Below are 23,671 nucleotides of genomic sequence, written 5' to 3' on the forward strand. Positions count from 1 at the left end.
TGAAAACAACACAATTGACACATATTGACAGACCCAACACACTTGCAAAGCACACCATAAAACACACCCTTTCACAAACCACAATCCTTTGCATCTACAATGCCAAACACTTAAACCACAGCACATCATAAACACTACCACACTATAGATTAGGCACCCCCACTCATTCTCTAAGTACATATCCCACACCATCAACACACTTCTACTTCCAGTCACATCTATTTGCACTTCCCAACTCCATTAACTCACCATCTCCTGTTTATTTCCCACTACTCATTTTTTAACCACCACCATGCCACCCCAGAAAAATCCCAGATTCCCTGAAGATGGGTTAAGAGTCATAGTGGATGAAATCATAGGAAGAGCCACATTTATTTGGAGCACAAGTCCAGCACACTACTATCGCCAGGAAAATGGAACTGTGGCAAAGGATAGTCGACAGAGTGAATTCTGTAGGCCCCACCCCATGCACAAAGAATTACATCAGGAAGAGGTGGAACAAGCTCAGGGGGAAGGTTTGATATAAAACCCAACCTAGTTGTTCTTCGTCATAAACTCTTTAAAAGAAAACAAATGCAACATGAAACAATTGATGTGAATTTGGTATGTTTCATGACCAACTCATAAGAGGTCAGTTCATCGGTCATTTGTGCAATAAACAAATTCAGCAAAAAATGCTGACTATGAAAGATCTTTCATTAGAAGAAGTTATTAAAATTGTTAAAACTGTTGAAATGGCACAAGATTCTCTCAAAGAACTTGCAGTGTATACAACAGAGAAAGAAGATGTTAACGCTGTATGCAACATCCAGTCAGAGCATAAAGACAGCAAAATTAGTGAAAACATTTTTTTAAATGTGGTAATCTGCCACACAGCAATGGAAGTGGAGGGTGCCCTACTAAATCCTTTTCATGTCACAAGTGAGGAAAAATAGGCCATTTCAATAGAGATTTTCAAAGCAGGTGTGACAAAAGTACAAAAGTCAATTGTGTAGTTGATGACAATGAATATGTTGAACAACAACTACTGAAATATTTCACGATGTGATTGTGGTTGAAATTAAAGAGGATGTGATTAAAGGTAACCAGAGTGAATGTGTAGATACCTATGTGGATATTGGGGTAGGGTATAAAGCATTGCATTTGTTGTTGAACTCAGGAGCTTGCATAACAATGGTGACTTCTGATTTATTCCATAAGACATGGGATTATCGCCAGATGTTCCCACCTGATCGGGCCTCTTTGTCATATAAAGGGGAGAACATTGAATTGGAAGGGTACATTGAGGATATCCTCGAATTAAAAAGATGTACGTTTTAAGGCAAAATTCATGTATCTATGAAGTGTCTCAGCATTTTGGGTTGGTTGGGTTGGTTTCATCAGGGCTTGTTTGAAATGGTACTCAAACCAGTGGTAAACAAACAGGTGGTAGTAATCAAAGATCTGCCATCAACTGCGGTTTTCAAAAGTGAATTTAGTATTCACTAAAGATCTAGGTCAAATTGCAGGGTTCAAACACAGGATTAAAGTAAAACAAGATGCCATTCTGGTAAAACTCAAGATCAGATCTGTGCCATTTAGATTTAAGGAAGACCTCAAACTAGAGTTGAGTCTACTCTGTGGCTCTTCCACCAAACAAAGTGGTGAAATGAGCCTATGCATAGACCTGAGGAATCTTAATAAGGAAATCTGGGTGGACTAATTTCCTTTACTCTGGATAGGTGATCTTCTGGAAAAATTAAGAGGTGCAGAATGGTTTTCTAAGATCGATATGGCATCTGCATACCATCAAGTGGTATTAGGAGAAGGTTCAAGGCATTGCATGGCATTTCACTCACCATTTTGTACCTATCAGTTCTGCAGGATGCAGTTTGGTTTGACATCAGCGGCCTCTGCTTTTCAGCGCATTATGCAGCAACTGTTGGAAAAGGTTCAAGGGGTCCTGGTCTTTCAAGATGAAGTCTTGGTTTTTGCTAAACATTTATTTGAACATGACAAGATACTCAGGTCCGGACTTTAAATATTTGAGAATAATGGCAGTGTAGTGAAGATGGAAAAATGCAAATTCAGGAAAAGAAATATTGCGTTTTTGCGTCACAGTATATCCCGTGAGGGTATTCGCCCTAGACCTGGTCTTGTCAAGCCGGTGGTGGAGTGTCCTAGTCCTAAGGACAAAGAGGAACTACACTCGTTTATTGGCCTTTGGGAATTCTAAGCCAGATTTATACCTGGCTATGCCACAAAAAATAAATGTTTAAGTAATATGTTAAAAAAGAAGGTGGATTCTTTATGGGATAAAAACTGTCAGGATACGTTTGTCTTAAGGCAGAAATGACAACTGCCAAAGCCATGAGTGCCTATGATCCATGATTAGCATGCATTATCACAGTATAAGCTAGTAAGTATGGATTGGGAGCAGTGTTGATACAAAGGAGCTTGGAAGGGAAGGTCACCATCAGCCTTGTGTCAAAGCTTCTCAGTGAATCAGAACTGAATTATTCTACCATTGAGAAGGTGTTCTTAGCATGTTACTGGGTGTATGAAAAATGTAAAAGTTACATATGGAGAAGGAAGTTTGTCATACAAACATATCACAAACCACTGGGTTATCTATTGAATGGAGCCAAAATTAAATACTCAACCCCACATATTCTTCGTCTAACCACTAAAGTGTTACAATATGATTTACAAGTTAAGCATATCACAGGAAGAGATAATGTGAGAGCTGATTTGCTATCCAGATTGCCTGTTACTAACCGAGAGGTGTTAGACCCAGAGGAGGATAAAGAGAATTGCTTTGTAGCGTCAGAAGATATGATGCAAACCATGGCATGCAGTGAGACTAAGTGGAAGACAGCTTGTGAGGAGGATGTGGTTCTGGTCACAATAAAATAATTTATTGTTAATCAGTGGCCTAAAGAGAGAAATTTGTATGCGGAGATTCAACCCTTTTCCAGAATGCAGAGGATCTCTCCATTGAAGAGGGGACAGTGACTGAGCTTGCCTCCTGTAGGAGAAGCTGGCAGAACCTGAGTGAAAATCCACGCAGCGGAGCCTTGCGACAGAAAAGTCGATGCAGTGCCTGCACCCCAGCTGAAAAATCAGCGCACAACTGGTAAAAAGGACGCATTGCCAGCACAGCTCAGATTCATCACTGCAGTGTGCCTGGATTTTCTACGCATGCTGCCTGCGCACCAATGTCTTCAACATCACTGCATCGTTGCTCATCCAGAAATTGACACATTGCTTATCCGGAGGAGAAAGAATCGCCGCGCCGCACCGCTTCACGTGCAAGTAAGGAATCAACACTTTGCTTGCTTTTCCGATGGTCATTCACCCGTGCAGCTTTATTTTTGATGCACACCAGGTACTTTGTGCTAAAACAGCACATCCATTGATTTCTATCAACTAAGACTCTTTTACTTTGAAAATTCATATTTTTGCTTGTGTATGTTGGATGTTTGTCATTTCTGTCTTGTTTGATTTAGATAAATATTGGCCATTTTTCTAAACTGGTGTGTAGTCCTTTTCTGTTTTTTTTTTTCACTGTGTTACTGTGTGTGTATGTACAAATACTTTACACATTTCCTCCGGGATAAGCCTGACTGCTTGTGCAAAGCTATCAAGGGGGTGAGCTGGGGTTTTCTGGGCTGTGTTTCTCCCTTACCCTGACTAGAGTGATGGTCTCTGCTTAGGCAGAGTGTAAAGTGACTGCCAATTAGAGACCCCATTTTTGACAGATACATATATGTGTTATATGTAAGGACAGTCCCTGGCCAGTGGTGAACATGAGTGTGTGAGTATTATTTGTATATGTCCTGTAGGTATATTGTTGATGTGTGTGACAATGCTGTGTAGCCTTCAGTCTCCCTGTGCCTCAGCTATGTGTCTGGGTGTATTTATGTAGTGTTGCAGTGCAGTGTGAATATGCTGGCCAAGTGTGTGTATTGTGATTGTGTACATGTCCATGTTGATGTATGTTTGCAAGTGTGTGTTGTTTGAGACTTATACCTGCTGCCCATGGCTATCCCGGGACCGCCAAACTCATGAGGCCCTTAGTGTTCATTACTGTGTATTTTATTGTATTGTTAATTGCATATGTTTTAATTATTTGTAATATTTTTTTAAATTTTTGAATAACACGTACTTTTAATATTAATTTTTTATTGAAATTGTTTACATATTTTGTTTATATGTCGAAATAATATTTTAAGGTGTGGGATGTTGGGTTTAATAGGGGATAAGGGTGGGAAGTATTTTAAAATATTATTGCCTTAGTGTATAATATTTATGTTTCATTCTTTTATACTAAAAAAGAATAGGATCAGGATGCTGCTTTTATAGGGGATAAAAGTGGGGAGATATTTAAATAGTATTTAATTAAATTTAAAAATAAAATATTTAATTTGCAATTGTATGCATTTTGAATATTGTACAGTAAATCATGTTTATTGTTTATGAAAGTTTCAGTATCATTTTTTATTTCATTTAAAAATTGAAAAAAGTAGTTATTACATATTGCGATTTTATTTCATGTATTATCATATTAATAGAAATTGTATGCAAATTTAAGAAATGTTTTTATAAATATTTCACAAAAATGAGGATAATCTGTAAACGTTTAAAAATGTAACCTTCAATTTTTTGTTGTGTAGAATATTTGAAAATACCTTTTAAATATACATATTTTAGATTTTTAATTGGAAACATAGTATATATTATATATTAAAACGTTTCTTGTTGCTTTTTTAATAGTTGTAGAGTTTAAAAAAATAACATAATATATTTCACTTGCATATAAAATATGTAACATTTTTAACTATATTAAACTATTTAAAATATTGTAATCAAAAGTTTGAAAAAGTAATTGAAATAAAATTGTGTATATTATTTTGTATCATATATATTTAATATATTATTAGTGAAAAATAATTATATTTAGAGTTTTTTAAGTTTTTGGTTAATTATTTGTGGTTATATTTTAATATATGTTTTTAGGTGTGTTGCAAACATATGTTTAATAGTTAACAAATGTTTCTTTGACTATTTCTGTGGTAGTTTGACTTATGGTGTGCTGCAGAGGGAATACTAAATCTAACCATTTTACTCTCCAACACCTTCCCTGTGTTATATTATATTGGAGTGGGAATAGTACATTTAACCTTTTTAGTGTACAACATCTTACTTGAATATGTCATATTGAAGTGGGAATAGTAAATGTTGCCCCTTTACTGTCCAACACCTTTCCTGTGTTATGTTATATTGTAGTGAGAATAGTACATTTTACTTTTGTAGTGACCCATACCTTTATTGTGTTATGTTATTTTGGAGTGTGAATAGTAAATTTAACCATTTTACTGCCCATCACCTTTCCTGTGTTATGTTATATTGGAGTGGGATTAGAAATTGTAACCATTTTTCTGCCCAGTACCTTCCCTGTGTTATGTTATATTGAAGTGGGAATAGCAGATGTAACCTTTTTAGGGTCCAGCACATTCCCTGAGTTATGTTCTATTACAGTGGGAATAGTACATTAACCTTTTACTGTCCATCACCTTCCCTGGGTTATGTTATTTTGGAGCCGAAATAGTAAATTGAACCTTTTAAGTGCCCAACGCCTTCCCTGGGGTATGTGCTTTTGGAGTGGGAATAGTTAATGTTGCCCCTTTAGTGTTCAATAACTTCCTTGAGTTATGTTATATTGGAGTGGGAATAGTAAGTTTATCATTTTTCCAGTCCAACACCTTCCTTGTGTTATGTCATTTTGAAGTGTGAATAGTAAATATACACATTTCACAGTCCAATACCTTCCCTGTGTTATGCTATGCTGGGGTGGGAATAGTAGATTTAACCGTTTTAGTGTCCAGCACCATCCCTGAACTCTGTTCTATTGGAGTGGGAATAGTATGTGTTGCCCCATTAGTGTCCAACACCTTCCTTAAGTTATGTATATTGGAATGAGAAGAGTAAATGTAAAATGTTTACAGTCCAACACCTTCCTTGGGTCATGTTATATTGGAGTAGGAATAGTAAATTTAATCATTTAACAGTGCAACACCTTCCCTGCATTATGTTATAATGAAGTGGGAAAAGTAAATTTACCATTTTTACAGTCCAACACCTTCTTTGTGTCATGTTTATTGGAGTGGGACTAGTAAATGTAATCATTTAACTGTCCAACACATTCCCTGCGTTATGTTATAATGGAGAGGGAAAAGTAAATGTTGCCTCTCTAGTGTCCAACTCCTTCCCTGATATTATATTATATTATATTATCTTGTTTTATATTATGTGTTAGTTGTGTTTTGTATTGGTGTGGTAATGTAATATGTAATTTTTATAATATTTTTTAAATTTTGAAACAAAATAAGACATTTAGCAATTTTTTTGTAGTATTTATTACATAAATAATAAATCACTTTTATATATAAACATTATATAAACATTTTTAATAGTTGTAAAACATACTGCAAATCATAGGGCCTGGTTACAAGTATGGCAGTCCATGGACTGCCGTACCCGCGGTGGTGGTCAGACCACTGCAACCTTGGTGGTCCGGCCACCACATTACAATGCTGACAGTTGGACTGCTATCACACCGCCACGACTGACAGAATCATGGATCTCTACGGGCTGGCGGCGGTGCAAGTCATGGTCAACCACGGCGGTGCCAATTTTGGCACCGCCATGCTGATTACAACTAGCATTTCCATAGCTGGGACCGCCAAGAAAAGGCTGGCAGAAAGGCAGGGAAGGGGCCACGGGGCCTCTGCACTGCCCATAGCATGGGCAGTCCAGTGGCCCACTTGTCAGCAAACCTCTAACTCGAATGGTCTGCCATGGCAGACATGGAGTATTTCGAGTGTGCTGCCTGTGCACACAGTGCAGTGCCATTGGCTCTCTGGGAGAGCCAAAGCCAATGACCTGCACTGTGTTCGTCGGCTGGGCCAGTGGAGAGTTCAAAATATGGCAGCCTCCCCACCATCATATTGGTGATATGGTGATCAGACTGCTAAACTCATAAGGCCCATAGTGTTATTTATTTTTTACAATATGGGCCTCATTACGAGTTTGGCAGTCTGACAGTAAGACTGCCGCAGTGACGGGTGCAAAAAAAGACTGCCATGTTAACAGTCATACAGAGCGGCATATTGATAGTTACACAGCCAAGCGCGCCAAAAGACAGCCATAATGCTGATACCGCCAGAACTCTGGAGGGCAGGAAAGAGGTGGCCAAACCACCAGCTCTGCCACCCTGTCAAACATCTTCCCAATCTATTACGAGCCACAAATCATAGTAGTAGTTCTTCCATAGCAGAAAACCAATGGTGGTGTGAACAGCGGCGGTCAGCGGCACCACAGTGATACACAACTTCACATAGGATAGTTTGAATTACATATACCTGAAAAACATCCACACATCAGACACACCTAAAAATACACTATAATACACACCCCTTCACTCCCCACAGTCCTTTGCAACCAGAACACCACACATAGGAAGATAGAGATCACAAGTATAATTTTTAAACCATAGATCAGGCACCCCTCCACACTTAAAATACCACTCATCCCACACATCCACAACATGTGGCAGTCAGTGTAATGGATGCTCTGCCCGGGGTAGGACATGCCTCAGACACCTCTGCCTCTGTAGCTGAACAACCTCCCCCCGCAAATGCTCCTCCAAAACAACCAGGAGTTGCAGATGCCCAAGATTACAACTACTGGCAGGAAGTGATCCTCTAATGACTGGTTCCTCTTGTCTGCCACTGATACACCCTATTGACTATTTTAGAACCACTCTCCATTTTTCACGGATAGTAGGACACTGGACTTGAGACTCCAAATGTTGTAGCAGCTACCCTGATGATAACATCCACCATGACAGAAACCTTCCCTGTTTGCACTTTATTGCTTTGATCTCATTCATTTTATTTTTCTACACACTTGTAAATAAACAGTAGATCACAACACATGTTTGAGAGTTCTATTTGAACTATTTTGAACAGTTTACTGTGAATTTTCATTTACACATAACAAACTCAAAAGTAACAAATGTGGGAATAGACAGGCCACATGTACTGTTGATTCTGAGTTCAATGCATACACAATGATACAAGTGGACAATCATCAATCCCCATTTATAGCACTGTGCAGCACATAGGGTGACCTCATGACAATTATCACACAGTGAAGTACATCTTCACAATTTAGTGTGACAGCATAGGTGTAGTAACTAACATCCCACAGACCACTGAAGTAAGGGACGTGTCAGGCTTTGTCAATCCAAATAGTCAAACAGATTGGTGAAATTTGTCATCAGCTAAACCCTTATCACATACCCATACCATAAGTACCAAATGAACACACCACATTACATGGGCAGAGGTCAGTACAACTGTCCCCAATCAGGGAACCTTCCACTTACCATGTGTAGGTACCTGTAGGCAGGCTACTCACCTATGTCAGTCTTGACACACTTGCACAGTGGGCTGCAATCAGGAGAAGGTTGAGTGAATGGATTGTACAGAAAGACATTTGTCATAGACCCATAAACACACATGTGACACCATTGGGCCCACATACCAGGGCAAAGAGGTCTACTGTGTGGAACTGAACACAGCCCTCCCACTGTCCTGACAGCCTGGGCATGTGGATTGCTTTGCACTTCAGAATAACAGAACATGCTAACGCCCAGAAGACTTTTCGAGAAAAGACCCCCTGCTTTACAAATTGTGCAATCAGCGGTACCTTGTTCACCCTTTGAGAAGTCTCCTCGGAAGGGGCCAGGTTCCCAAAAGAGGACTCCAAGGTGAATCTTGCATTCCTCCTTGAATACAGCCCATCCCACTGTCCTAACTGATAGCTCGTGGAATGTAAATAGCGCCCTCCGTACCAGGCAGATGGAGAGAAGTTGAGCAGAAAAACACCCCACCCTGCAGCTTGCAGAAGCTTGTGGAAAAACACAGAACATTGCTTCACGCACAGAACCCGTCTCAACAAGATGGAGTCAGGAGCCAATGTAAAATGGAAGCAGAGGCCAATGGGCCATCGTATATTACCATGCATATTACTATGCATTATTTCATTGCCCTTAAACTGCACCACTGTTTACCTTGCACGTAGTGCATGTAGCAATACAGCATGGAACTCATACACTACCAATATATTGTCAGACAGTACCTAGATAAACTCATGGCCACTTCACATGTCAGCTCAGCTAAACCCACATGCCAGTGACACTATTCAGAAATATTCACATGAGGATGGCATTGTGAAATACCAATTTTGAACAAGGATTTTAGACAGCTAAGGGCAACATGACCTGGAAATACATGTCCCAAATACAATGGTAACTTTAAATGTGCATTGTGAGAAACACCAAGAAAAAGAACATCACAACAGTTTAAACTCCATTTCATATTTTGCATCAAAAGCTGGGCTATGTATTGCAAAGCAATGAATAACATGCCTGATAGTCATAGTCATAGAAAGACCCTTCTCAAACATCCATTATCCCACCATTACAGACCAAATACATAACAACACATACCTACATTCAGGTGAAGTGCTGATTGATGAGATCTTCCGGGATGGCACCACCTTCATACTTCTAATTGTCATTCTCACACGGTGGAACTGCTGGCTCCCCTTTGCCAGGAATGTATGAGATATGATGCGGTTGTGGAGTTTGCAGCAGGCTACAATGATCTGATACACTTTGGGGGGTGAGTAGAGGAGTGCTCCACCAGACTTATGAATGCTACGGAATCTTGACTTCCGGAGCCCAAAAGTCCGCTCCATGACACGCAGTGTCCTTCCCTGGGCCTCATTGAAGCAGACTTGCCCTGGCATAGTTGGATACCTCACTGGTTTCAACAACCAGGGACAGGTTGGGTAGACAGAGTCTCTTGTAAGGAATCATTACATGTGTGCAAACATAAATCTTGGACATCCTTACATTTGGCAGCAGACATAGGATACTATCTTATATGATATATGTGACTTACCAACAAGCTAGGCCCTCTCCGGGTAGTGTCGTGCTCTGGGATGACACTGTTCCACATGATGAAGGCATTATGGACTCAACCTAGGTACCATGCACATACTTGGATATGTAGAGGTCATCCAAACAGACTACGTGAACATTAATGGAGTAGACTTTCTTCCTGTTCCAATACACCTGATCATTGCCATGTGGGGAAACCAAGGCTACATGGGTACCATCAATGGCTCCCACTACATGTGGGATGTGTGATGTGTGCCAATGTATAATAATCTGTCTTCACATGAGTCAAATCCTCATGTTGTGGAAATCTGACGTAGCTGTCCAGGTGTTTTAACAATGCAGGTAGTACATTCTTCAAGACCAGACTAAACATAGACTGGGATATGCCTACAGTTAGGGCCACAGTATTCTGAAAGGACCCTGTGGCTAGGAAATTCAGCACTGACATGATTTGTACATGATTTGTACAATGGGAGGTATGCTATTTGGACGACCAATGGCAGGCACCAGATCTGGCTTTAACTGACAGCAGAGATTTAAAATTGCCTACCTATCCAGGCGGTAGATTTGAATGACATGTTCATCCTCCATGGTCTGCTGGGCCGCTAGTGGATAATATACTGGAGGTTGTCTGAACATTCTCATTTCAGGGTAACTATGTGAGTGAAAATAAGAAGATATATCCATCACATATCCCTCAATGATGACAAGGAAATGCAAACACATGATTCAGGGAGCCTCTGTTATATGGACATCCAACTATGCATTGCATAAAAAAGCAAAAAAAGTATCTAGCCAATTGCTATGAGAGTGCTGATTCTGCCACGAAAGATACCTTACTTTTAACTTATCACCATAACAACATGACACTTCAATCTGGACATTCATACATTGTTATTTAATGCCAACACTCAAGACAATGCGGTCAATATGTTTCCAATTTTGTGACACATCTTGAAATTAATTTTTCCGACCACCTAAGGGCCTTTAAATGAAGACTGCCTGACCTATTGTGCTGGACAATAGTAAACGACCTGTGACTGCCGGTGGAAGTTGTCATTGCAGTAGGTGGATACTACCACAGTGGACATTGTCATTGAAACACATTGCTGTCTGTGGCTGTCTAGGACCAATGGCGATGTCTGCTGGCTGTGATAGACTCTTACATGGTGGACGTGACGGCCATCTCATACTTCATGTCTCACTTGACTCCTGACACTGTTGCCAGCAAGACCTCCATGACCTAAACTGCTATGTACTGCCTCTGGGAGCAATCATGTATTGTTCTACAGGTAATAGGGCCGCTGCCTTCTCATTTGAGGAGCTGGAGAAACTGGTGGAGGAGGTCCTACCCCTGTATGAATGGCTCTATTGTGCACTGGAGGAACAGGTAGGTGCAACATGTGCATATCTGTCTCATTAGCTAGACTATTATTTGGTGTGCTAAGTAAAGGCTGATGGGCAATGTTTCGGACTGTGTCCTTAAAAGCCTTTGGATGCTAAAGTTGTGCTAGAATGGGTGACTTCCTGGGCATGTAGAAATGTTTGGTGACAGAGTTAGAGTCCTGAGAGATTGTGGAGAGTGTGTGATAAACATGACAGCTGGTGCTGGAGATGCCTGTTGTCTGTCTGTTTCCATATCACGTATGCCCTCACTGTATGTGCTCACTGTCAGAAGAGGTGGGAGGACCTGAGATGCTGGGCCTGGAAGACGCCAGAAACCCAGCTGGGAATGTCCTCCTAATGAGGATGGAGTGCCCGTCGGAACATGATCCCTTTAACCTTTAATGGCCCGCATTTGGGTGGTGGCCTACTCAGAGTTGGATGGGCGTTTGAAGGCAGTACAGCAGCCACACGGGGGTGTGTACACACCTAGCAATTTTCTGCCCCTTTATCAGGTGAATTAGTGGTGGAACAGATGGTTAGGTCTGACAATATGGTAAGTGCAAAGTGTCACAGATGTCATGTGAACACGTTGATGTACAGTAGCCATCTATTGCACACAGGTATGCATATCCAAATGTATATTGAAACATGTTATTCAACTATGTTGTCCACTCAGTACCATGACACATAATGGTGCACATATGGCTGTGTCATATGTATACCAAATATACTGCTTCTTCTACCCTATAGGTTGTCAGTTCCCACCAACAGGTCAATCCTCCCAATCTCAAAGGGGGTCATTACAACCCTGGCGGACGGTGTTAAAGCAGCGGTAAGACCGCCAACAGGCTTGCGGTCTTTTTTTGGGAATTATGACCATGGCGGTTACCGCCATGGTCATCCGCCGCCGCCGGTATTGTGACCTGGCTTACCGCCGTGGATTTCCAGCGGTAGGAACCGCCATGAAATCCATGGCGGTAAGCACTATCAGTGCCAGAGAATTCCTTCCCTGGCACTGATAGGGGTCTCACCCACCCCCCACCCCCACCCCGACTCTCTCTGCTACACCCCCACCACCCCTGCCACCCCCCAAGGGTGGCAGGACCCCCCTCCCCACCCCGACCCCCGACATTAACTTACACATACACACCCGACACGCACGCAGGCACCACCAACACACATACACGCACACACACCGACACACATGCCAACATCCACACACACAGTCAGACATGCACACCCACATTCAAACATACACGTGCACATCCATACAGGAATACCTAAAGACATACTGTACATGCACTCATTCCCAAAACACGCAACACCCCCGCAAGCATACACGCACTCACACACCCCCTCTACGTACACCCACGCACACCCCCATGCACGCACACAACACACAACACCCCCCACCCTCCTCCCCTAACGGACGATCAACTTACCTGTTCCGTCGATCCTCCGGGAGGGGACGAGAGCCATAGGGGCAGCTCCGCCGACACCACACCGCCAACAGAACACCGCCACGGCGAATCACAAGACGTGATTCGTTGGGCGGTGTTCTGTTGGCGTGGTGGTGGAGGTGGAGCAACCTCCACTTCCCCGCCGCCCGTTACTATGGCTGTTGGCGGCTCTCCGTCAGAAAAACGGCGTAGAGCTGCCAACAGTCATAATACACCGAGCGGAAAACCGCCACCACCGGCGGTCTTCAGCACGGCGGTCCCTCGGCGGTCTTGTAAAAAGACCGCCGAGGTTGTAATGACCCCCATAGTCTTATTGCATGTGCAGAAAACACTTGACCAACAGTAGATCACCAAAAATTACTATAAAATACAGTAGACCACACCTATTAGGTCCACAAACGATGCTTCAGCATTTCCAAGGCCACATGCATGCATGCTACATCAACTGTAAACAGTTGCCCACTGTAAATTCTGAATCACAGACAACTCCAATTGCATTAGTGAATGTGTGGAATCACAATATCGATGTAGGAAATCTTGTCATCTTGAATGATTTGGGTCTTGCAGCATACCCCAGTAATCTGTATCGCAATGCACAAGGTCCTGCAATCTGCAAATGTCCATATACCTCATGCCACATCATGATGAAATACAGATATGTTGCAGCAAGATGTACAGTAGCTGGAAGAAGGTGACATGGACAAACATGTGTCATACTATAGAAACTTCCCAAACGTAATTCCTAATATGGCTATCCTCAAAATAGTGTAATGAATGAAGTATTACTGTAGCTTTGCAACATAACGTGTCACACTGAAAGACACACTAGAGATAATCTGCTCAAAATATCTGGGAGATTTGCCTACACATACCCACAGCTAGGCCTAGGCAAATCACTAGTTGCAATTGGTACTGGTGAGAACTCCATTCTAGCATTGCATAGCTAAAAGCTAATAGTCCATTGAATGCTGTTGAGACTCATTGAAGCTCCATTACCTTAAGTGGAAGTTTAATCTCACAATGGAAAGACTCATCACTGCACTATACTGTACCTAATTTTCATGAAAACACAAATTCCAGAGTATTACTGAGTGTACACACTCACATGTGATTTACACATTTCTGCATCTCACTCCCTGATGCACGTCAACAGTCAGTTAATGATCCTTCACCAATGAACATGTGCAAATCACTAAGCTTAATACGTTCACATCAATGGCACGGAAATGCACATTGAGAATAAGTACTGTAGGTCTACCGATCATGGCCTTTATTGATTCAGCAATTGTACATGACAAATGACATTGAGGATGGATTAGGGTATGTGACCCACTAACCAATGCTGACACATTCCTGTCTTTAGTAGTACATGAACTGTATAGCCTTCACATACAACTATTTTCCATTAAATTCATGCATGCACACATATGTGAATCAGACATTATCCCTTGAAGACAGGTTGATCATGTGGGAAATAGTAGTGTAAATGATGCTACTAAAGTAAAAGGTGCACATACCAACATGTGGGCCCAAATATTGTTGGCATGAGAATAGAGAAATTGGATGAGACTAGCAGTGATATTAGCCAACTCATGGAACTGCACACCCCCACCTTACCAAGGGAAGGTATTGCTCAGTAACTGCACTCAAAGTGCACTACATACAACGTCACATGAATGACATACTGAAGACAAGTGGACTGTTGCTACAGCATGAAAGACCATGAGCTTATTGATCACTGTTCTCAATCATGTGTCTGCTCAATAGAGCATATTGTAATGGACTAGACTCTCTTGCATACTTGGGCCCATATTTATACTTGGTTTGCGCTGAATTAGTGTCATTTTGTTTTTACGATAATTCAACGCAAACCTAACTCCATATTTATACTTTGGCACTAGACACATCTAGCGCCACGGTTATGGAGTTTACATTGTTTTCTGGAGGGGAAAAACTATCTTACGTCAATGAGATGCAAGTTAGGGGTTCGCCTCCAGAAAAGGACGATATGGCCTTTGCGCTATATTTAACCCCCTGTGCTAAAATACAGCACAGGGGAGTGGGGGCCTTAAATAATGGCACTAAGCTTGCTTAGCACCATTATTTAACACCTGGGTCTGGGCAGGCATAAAGGGGACCTGGTGGAAGATTTCCATGGTCACAGACCATGGAAATTGCCTATAGGTGCCCTTCCCTCTCCCCAGGGATAACCCTACCCACCCCTACCAACACCAAGAGGTCACCTACGGATGGGGGACCCATCCAAGGTAAGTCCTGGTGATTTTTTTTTTTTTTTTGCCAAATGCCTCTCGGGGGCGCTGACTTGGGCCCCCCTGCACAGTGCTGGCCCCAATGACCATGCCCAGGGGACATTCATTCCCTGGGCATGGCCATTGGGGTGGTGGGCATGGCTCCTGTCTTTAATAAGACAGGAGCCATGTCCATGGGGTTTGTGCACCAGAAAATGGTGCTACACTGCTTAGAGGCAATTTTTTTGCCTCTAAAGAGTGTAGCGCCATAATTTGGCACACAAGCCCTGGTTCCCCCTACGCCTCCCCGGCCCTGCTAGCTTCCTTTCCAAGGACGCTAACAGGGCCTTAGTGCTGGCTAGTGCCATTCCATAATTATGGCACCCGGCGGGCATCTAGGAATTGAGCTAGCCGGTGTTATACTTTATGACGCAAACAGGTTAGCGCTAAAAAGTATAAATATGGGCCTTGGTTACTTCGACAATAGGCAAGGCATATTAGTATGCACCTACTACCAGACCTACACAAACATCAACTCTTCTTGTGCGTCGCACATGAGCCACCTCCAATATTTAGGGGTAGATGGTTACTTCTAACACATAAAGGTGACAATTTAACATGTATGAATCTGTCCAGGACTCACCCCCTTGTAGCTGCTGTGATTTCCTCAAATGCCCATCAAGCTCTGGGTAGGCCACCACCAGTATGGACCTCTCTGATCTTCCAGGCCCAGCATCTCCAGGTCCTCCCACCTTTTCCGACAATGGAGGCTATGTCAGAGGTAGACCCAGCCAGGGCCCACACCTTCTGGGCGATGGATGTCCAAATGGATTGCTTCTGATGGGCATTGACCTGTATGGTACAATAGATGATTGAAGAAATCATAATTGCACGATTTAAGATATCTGTTTGGTTGAACCACATTTTGTAGATCCAGGAACAAGACAGATAACATTGCCAAGACCCCCACCAGGAAATAAGACCCCCCTAAATGTCACCCTTCTGTCCCACTTTGACACCCTGTCCACCCGAAACTGCCATTGTCCACTTCCAATGCCCGATTGGACAATGCACCTGTGAAACAAATAGACTGGACTCTACCATGGACATTCCTCCACCATCACCCCAGCCCATTTTACACCCCCTCCACTTATTTGCACACAAATAAACACACTTGAATCACAAAACAAGCTGGAGTCAGTCCGTGCTTTCACAAATGTGTAATTGCAAAATCTCTGGAATATAGCAATGTCAATGTACTTGTTCACATACCACTGTAACACAGCTGTAGGCCAGCAGTAAACATAGCACAGGGCACAAAGTGGGAGCCAGTTCTGTGAAATGGAAAGCCAAAGGAACAAGTCAGGGTCCATACACTGAGTGAAAATGACAGAATTATACTAGCTCCAACAATAATATGAGATGTGGGAAGCAGTTATATCTTCTCACCTGTGTCTCACTGGAAGTATTGCATGATGATGTTGTTTCGGTTGTCGACATCTTCTTCTTCTGCCTCCTCGTCTTCACTGTCCACAGGCTCCACAGCTGCCACAAGACCACCATCTGGCCCATCCTCCTGCAGAAAAGGCACCTGGCGTCGCAAAGCCAGGTTGTGAGGCATACAGCAGGCCACGATTATCTGGCACACCTTCTTCGGTGAGTAGAATAGGGAGCCACCTGTCAGATGGAGGCACCGGAATCTGGCCTTCAGGAGGCCGAAGGTGCGCTCTATAATCCTCCTAGTCCACCCATGTGCCTCATTGTAGCGTTCCTCTGCCCTTTTCCTGAGATTCCTCACTGGGGTCAGTAGCCATGACAGGTTGGGGTAACCAGAGTCACCTGCAAATGTCGAGGGACAATTGTTAGACACACACTAACCCTTAGGGACAACCCCATACTTAGACACCTATGTCAACTGTGTTGGGACCTTGGCCTCACCTATTAGCCAGACACAGTGCCTCTGGAGTTGGCCCATCACATAAGGGACGCTGCTATTCCTCAAAATGTAAGCATCATGCACTGAGCCAGGATACTTGGCATTCACATGGGAGATGAACTGGTCTGCCAAACACACCATCTGCACATTCACCGAATGGTAGCTTTTCCGGTTTCTGTACACCTGTTCATTCCTGCGGGGGGGACAAATGCCACATGCCATAAATTGCACCAATGATGTTGGGGATATGTCCCAGGGCATAGAAGTCACCATTCACTGTGTGCAAATCCTCCACCTGAGAAAAAATGATGGGGGTCATTACAACCTCGGCGTTCTTTTTACAAGACCGCCGAGGGACCGCCGTGCTGAAGACCGCCAGTTTTCCGCTCTGCGTATTATGACTGTTGGCAGCTCTACGCCGTTTTTCCGATGGAGAGCCGCCAACAGCCATAGTGACGGGCGGCGGGGAAGTGGAGGTTGCTCCACCTCCACCGCCACGCCAAAAGAACACCGCCCAGCGAATCACGTCCTGTGATTCGCCGTGGCGGTGTTCTGTTGGCGGTGTGGTGTCTGCGGAGCTGCCCCCATGGTTCCCGTCCCCTCCCGGAGGATCGACGGAACAGGTAAGCCGATCGTCCGTTAGGGGAGGGGGGTGGCGGGGTGTTGTGTGTTGTGTGCATGCATGGGGGTGTGCGTGGGTGTATGTAGAGGGGGTGTGCGAGTGCGTGTATGCTTGCGGGGGGTGTTGCGTGTTTTGAGAATGAGTGCGTGTATGTCTGTAGGTATGTCTGTATGGATGTGCGCATGTATGTTTGAATGTGGGTGTGCATGTCTGACTGTGGGTGTGGATGTTGGCATGTGTGTCGGTGTGTGTGCGTGTATGAGTGTTGGTGGTGCCTGCGTGCGTGTCGGGTGTGTATGTGTAAGGTAATGTCGGGGGTTGGGGTGGGGAGGGGGGTCCTGCCACCCTTGGGGGGTGGCAGGGGTGGTGGGGGGTGTAGGAGAGGGAGTCGGGGTGGGGGTAGAGGGTGGGGGAGACCCCTATCAGTGCCAGGTAAGGAATTCCCTGGCACTGATAGTGCTTACCACCATGGATTTCATGGCGGTTCCTACTGCTGGAAATCCACGGCAGTAAGCCGGGTCACAATACCGGCGGCGGTATTGTCACCGCCGCCGGGATGGAGACCCAGGTCTCCAGCCCAGTGGTCGTCTCCGCCCTGGCGGGCAAAACGGAGAAGCGGCGGATGACCATGGCAGTAACCGCCATGGTCATAATTCCAAAAAAAGACCGCCAGCCTGTTGGCGGTCTACCGCCGCTTTAACACCGTCTGCCAGGGTTGTTATGACCCCCGATGTAGCTGCGCATGTGTTTCAGCAGGGCAGATAACACTCTGGCCACACGTTAGAGAACATTGGCTGGGACATCCCTGATGCCATGGCCACTGTTGTTTGAAAAGACCCACCGGCCAGGAAATGGAGTACAGACAGAACCTGCACTAGAGGAGGGATTCCTGTGGGATGGCGGATAGCTGAAATCAGGTCTGGCTCCAACTGGGCACACAGTTCCAGGATTGTTGCACAATCAAGTCTGTATGTGATTATGATGTGTCTTCCATTGTGGACAGGTCCACCAGGGTTCTGTACACCGGAGGATGCCGCCATCTCATCACCTGTCCCAGCAGACGTGCCCTATGGAGGAGAACAGTGAGCAGAGGGTCATCCAACATTTAGGTATCACAATGTGTTATTTGCTGAAATGTTGGTAATTCGCAATGTGCCAATATCTGTCTGTATTCCTGGCTGAGACAGATGTGACACAGTTTTTTTCCACCCATGTGGCCCCCTGAAATGGCGGCTGCCTGACCTGTAAGGTGGGACAAGGGGAAATGAGGTAACTGCGCTGGTGTTGTACCGTTGCGGTGGGCAGTCGAAGACCGTGGCTCAATTCAGCATTGGTTAACATTGGGCCCTATGGGTCCCAGGAGCCAATGACGATGTACGCCGGCAGTGACGGTATGCACCGCCGTGGATGTAACCGCCATTTTCTATCTGTTTCCTCACTTGATACCTGACCTTCAACAGGAGAGGACCTACACTTCAAGTGCTGCTGTGACCTCTGTCTGGAAGCGACGATTGCTACAGTGTCTGAGGAAAGGGCCCCTGCCTTCACTTCAGAGGAGTTGGAGAAACTAGTGGATGGGGTCCTACCCCAGTACACGCAACTGTACGGTCCTCCAGACAAACAGGTGAGTACACTGTGAGCATGCTGCATGGGCAATGCCTGTTTTGAGTGGTGTGGATGGAGGATACATGGTGGGGGGGGCTGAGTCCTGCATGTGCGGATGGTGAGTGAAAGTGTGTCAGGGCATGGGTGGAAAATGGTGGGCAATGAGTATGATGGTCCGGACGGGTGAGTAATTTTATTTCCTCCTGTACCTTTCCTCTAGGTCAGTGCCCACCAGAAGAAGGGTATTTGGCGTGCCATCGCCAGTGATGTCCGGACCCTGGAGGTCTACCACATATGATGCACCTACTGCCGTAAATGATGGGGGGACCTGCGCCGCTGGAGCAAGAAGACGGCGGACGCCCAGCTGGGGATGGCCTCCCAACGTGGAAGGGGTGCCCGTCCTACCATGACCCCCCTGATGTACCGGATCCTGGCGGTGGCCTATCCGGAGTTGGATGGGCGCTTGAGGGCATCACAGCAGCCACAAGGGGGTGAGTACACTCTCATTCATCTGACTCAGCGTGCATTACAAGGTGTCTGGGTGGGGGAGGTGGGCAGTGGGTTCCCCTAGGCCAGGGGGGACTTGGTAGGCAAAGTCCCTTGTTAGGCAGGCTCTGTGGCACCCCAACTCCACTAGTGGTAATAGCCATCTACACCTAGTCAGGCTCCTGTGACTTCCAGGTGTGCAGCAATTGGGCTTAGGCCTCCTACCCCATGGGCATGTTAATTTGCCAGGAACTGTTAGTGCATCGCGTAGTGGAGAGGGCTGCTCCCTGTGTGTTGTGTCCGCCAACGGTAGTGGTGGTGCATGCACTGAACATGTTTTTCTTCTGTCTCCCCCCCCCTTTTTGTTTTGTCTCCCTGTTCTTGTGTGCAATAGCATCATCTGGTGGAGGAGCAGTGGCACCGGAGCAGGAGGGAGCTGCAACCTCTTGGCCCTGGAGGGTGAAGCAACCACTGGGACGGAGGGCGAGGGGAGCTCCACGACGGGGACAGGAGCATACACCAGTGACAGCGACTCCTCCTCTGATGGGAGCTCCCTTGAGGTGGCGGGCACCTCTGTGCTCACCGCATCAACAGGCACAGCCGCCACCCCCCCTACCAGCACCGCCTTCCCAGCAGCCCCTCAGCGTGTGTCCCGTGCCTGCTCACCCAGGAGGGTGGGCATCTCCTTCGCCCCAGGCACCTCAGGCCCTGCCCCAGTCAGCCCTGCTGCCCTCATTGAGGAGGCTATTGACCTCCTGAGATCCCTCACTGTTGGGCAATCTACCATTTTGAATGCCATCCAGGGTGTTGAGGGGCATTTGCAACAAACAAATGCATACCTGGAGGGCATTTGTTCTGGGCAGGCGGCCCAACAGAGAGCATTTCAAGCTCTGGCCTCAGCACTGATGGCAACCATTGTCCCTTTGTCCAGCCTCCCCCCTCCAAATTCCTCCACCTGACCCAATCCCCTATACCTCAGCCTATCCCAAGCACACCATCAGACCAGCATGCTCACTCTTCAACACACAAGAGTGGACATGGCAAACATAAGCACCACACATCCCACAAGCACTCACACAAGCACCATCCCCATGCAGACACAGCAACATCCACTGCCTCCACTCTGTCCCCCTCCTCTACGTCCTCCTCCTCCCGCCCTGTCTCGTCTCCGCTCACACCTGCATGCACTATATTCTCAGCCACTACCTCCATCACCAGCACGCCCATCACCACACACCGCTCACGTGCAATCACCACCCCCACTACCATGCACACATCCCTAGTGTCCTCTCCCAGTGTGTCTGTGAGCCCTCCTCCCAAAGTACACAAACGTAGGCACACACCCACCCAACAGCCATCCACCTCACAACAGCCTCCGGCCCATGCACCTTCACCCAAATTCAGCAAAAGTACACCTCCTACAACCCTACCTCTTCCTCCACTCCCAAACCCCCTCCATCTTGCCGTCCCAGTGTGTCTAAAAAACTATTCCTGGCAAACCTTGACCTCTTCCCTTCACCTCTCCCTCCACCATCCTTCCCCAAGGGCCAGGCTTTCCAGGTCCCAGCCCAGCACCTCAGCCACCAAATCCCCAGGCACAGTGATGCGAGCAACTGCGGGGTCATCGAGTGTGCCACCCCTCAGGGCTGCCAGTGTGCCATGTAGCGAGGGCAAGGACATTCCTCCACCTGCCAAGGTGAAGAAGGTGCCCACATCCCGGAGGGAGAAGCCGCACCTACCAGCCACCAAAGGCTCTGCCAAAACAAAAGGGGACAGAGGCAAGACACCTGTGGCACCATCAAAGGTGGGGAAGGGACAAAAGCAGAAGAGCAGGTCAGGAGAGGGCACTGTGGCACCGACTGAGGGACTAGTGTCACCCCTTCCGTCCACGACTCCACCAACCTGTACGCGGCGAACACCGCAACCTGCACCACCCACTAGCACCACCGATCCGACCGCCACCTGCACCGCCACATGCACTGCCACCTGCATACCCACCGGCACGTCTGCAACCTCAGCAACAGTCCCCAGCATCTTCCCCAGTGGGCAGCTGTCCGAGGCTGCAGGAGATGTCCTGCTGTGTCCCTCAACAGGTGCTGACCCACGCACCACCGCCAGCACCGCTGCCACATGCACTACCGCCAGCACCGCTGCCACAGACACCGCCGCAAGCACCGCCACCAGCCCCGCAACATGCTCGGACAGGGGCACCACCGCTGACATGGCTACCATCCCTAGTGGTCAGTCATACGAGGCTGAAGGAAACTTCCTGGACCCTGCCCAGCTTCCATGAGGCATGACTTCCATCACTGTTTGCACCTGCAGGTGGAAGGCGAAGCCGCAGTAGTGTGGGGTATGTCTCTGCCTCCATGGCGTATCATGCTACCTGTTTGCTAGGCAATCACGTGGCACACACACCCAGGTGAGGTAATGGGACCGGCCACACTGCAGGTGGAGCACTCTGGGCACCATGCCCCCTCCAGAATCAGTGGAGATTGACATCCACTACCTCAGTCCTTGGCAGGATGATGCACTCTGGGCACCAGGCCCCCTCCAGAACCAGTGGAGATTGACATCCACTACCTCAGTCCTTGGTAGGATGAAGCACTCTGGGCACCAGGCCCCCTCCAGAACCAGTGGAGATTGACATCCACTATCTCAGTCCTTGGCAAGATGAAGCACTCTGCCCGCTCCAGAACCAGTGGAGACTGTTATCCACTTGAGAGGCATGTGGCTTTGCACTCCCCAGGATAAAGCAGTGGGCAAACCAGCTACTGGAAAGACTTGAGAGACTGTGGCTTTGCACTCCCCAAGATAAAGCAGTGGGCAAACCAGCCACTGGAAAGACTTGAGAGATTATGGCTTTGCACTCCCCAGGATACATCAATGGGCATGGAGCCCCCTCGTGCAGCAGTGGCGTTGTACATTCATCCGGCTGAGGTGCCCCCCTCTTCCCTTCCCCCTGAGGTACCTGTTTATTTTCAATCAGATGCCCCAGCAGTGTTCTCTCCATTTCGAGTCAGGTATCTCGTGTGGGCTTCGCCCATGCACTTTGGGACCACTGGTCCACGGACAATGATTGGTACACTATCTGGACTTGTGTAGTTGGTGTACACATTTGTATATACTGAATTTTGAACTTTCACCATCAGATTTTTCATGATTACAATCATTAGAATCATTTCCTTTTGTCCTTGCGTTCTTCCAGGGGGTGGGGGGGGGTGTATATGTAATGTTGCTGCATGTATTTGTGTGTATGTTGTTGTGGGTGAGGGAGGGGGTGGGGGTATTGCATGTTTCGTGTGTGTGTCACTCTCTTTTCCCTCCCCCCTCCCCTGTGTTGTAGGTGCCGTACTCACCATGGTCGTCAATGGCATCTGTCCTGCTCCTGATAGAGCAGGAGGAAGACCAGCATTGGTAACACCTGTAGTTCGGGCTCCATGGCATCCTGGTTCCTCGTTAAGTGTTGAGAGGTTAGTGGTTTCCCTTCTGTGTACTGTTTCCGCCATGCTTTTGAGAGCTTGGTTCCGCCCCGGAAAAGGTGGCGGATAGGCCAGTTGTGATAAGGTGGGCGGTACTTTGTCCTCCGCATGTCTGTTGGCAGTTACCGCTGCGGTGTTTGTTTCTACTGCCATGGCGGTCCGAGTGTTAAAGTGGCTGTCTATGTTGGTGGTGTCCGCCATGGTTGTGATTCCATTTTTTTTTTCCACTGGCCTGTTGCCGTTATTACTGCCGCTTTAACACCGACCGCCAGGGTAGTAATGAGGGCCTAAATGTGGAAATTGCATATGCTGATAAGTTCAGGGACATACATACCCACTTGTGTAGTCATCTGCAGACTATCCACATCACTAGTCATAAACTGCACTGACTAACCAAACCAACTAACATCATGTAGTCAGGGGCAAACGAACA

Source organism: Pleurodeles waltl, chromosome 1_2, assembly GCF_031143425.1.
Source record: "Pleurodeles waltl isolate 20211129_DDA chromosome 1_2, aPleWal1.hap1.20221129, whole genome shotgun sequence".
NCBI lineage: Eukaryota > Metazoa > Chordata > Amphibia > Caudata > Salamandridae > Pleurodeles > Pleurodeles waltl.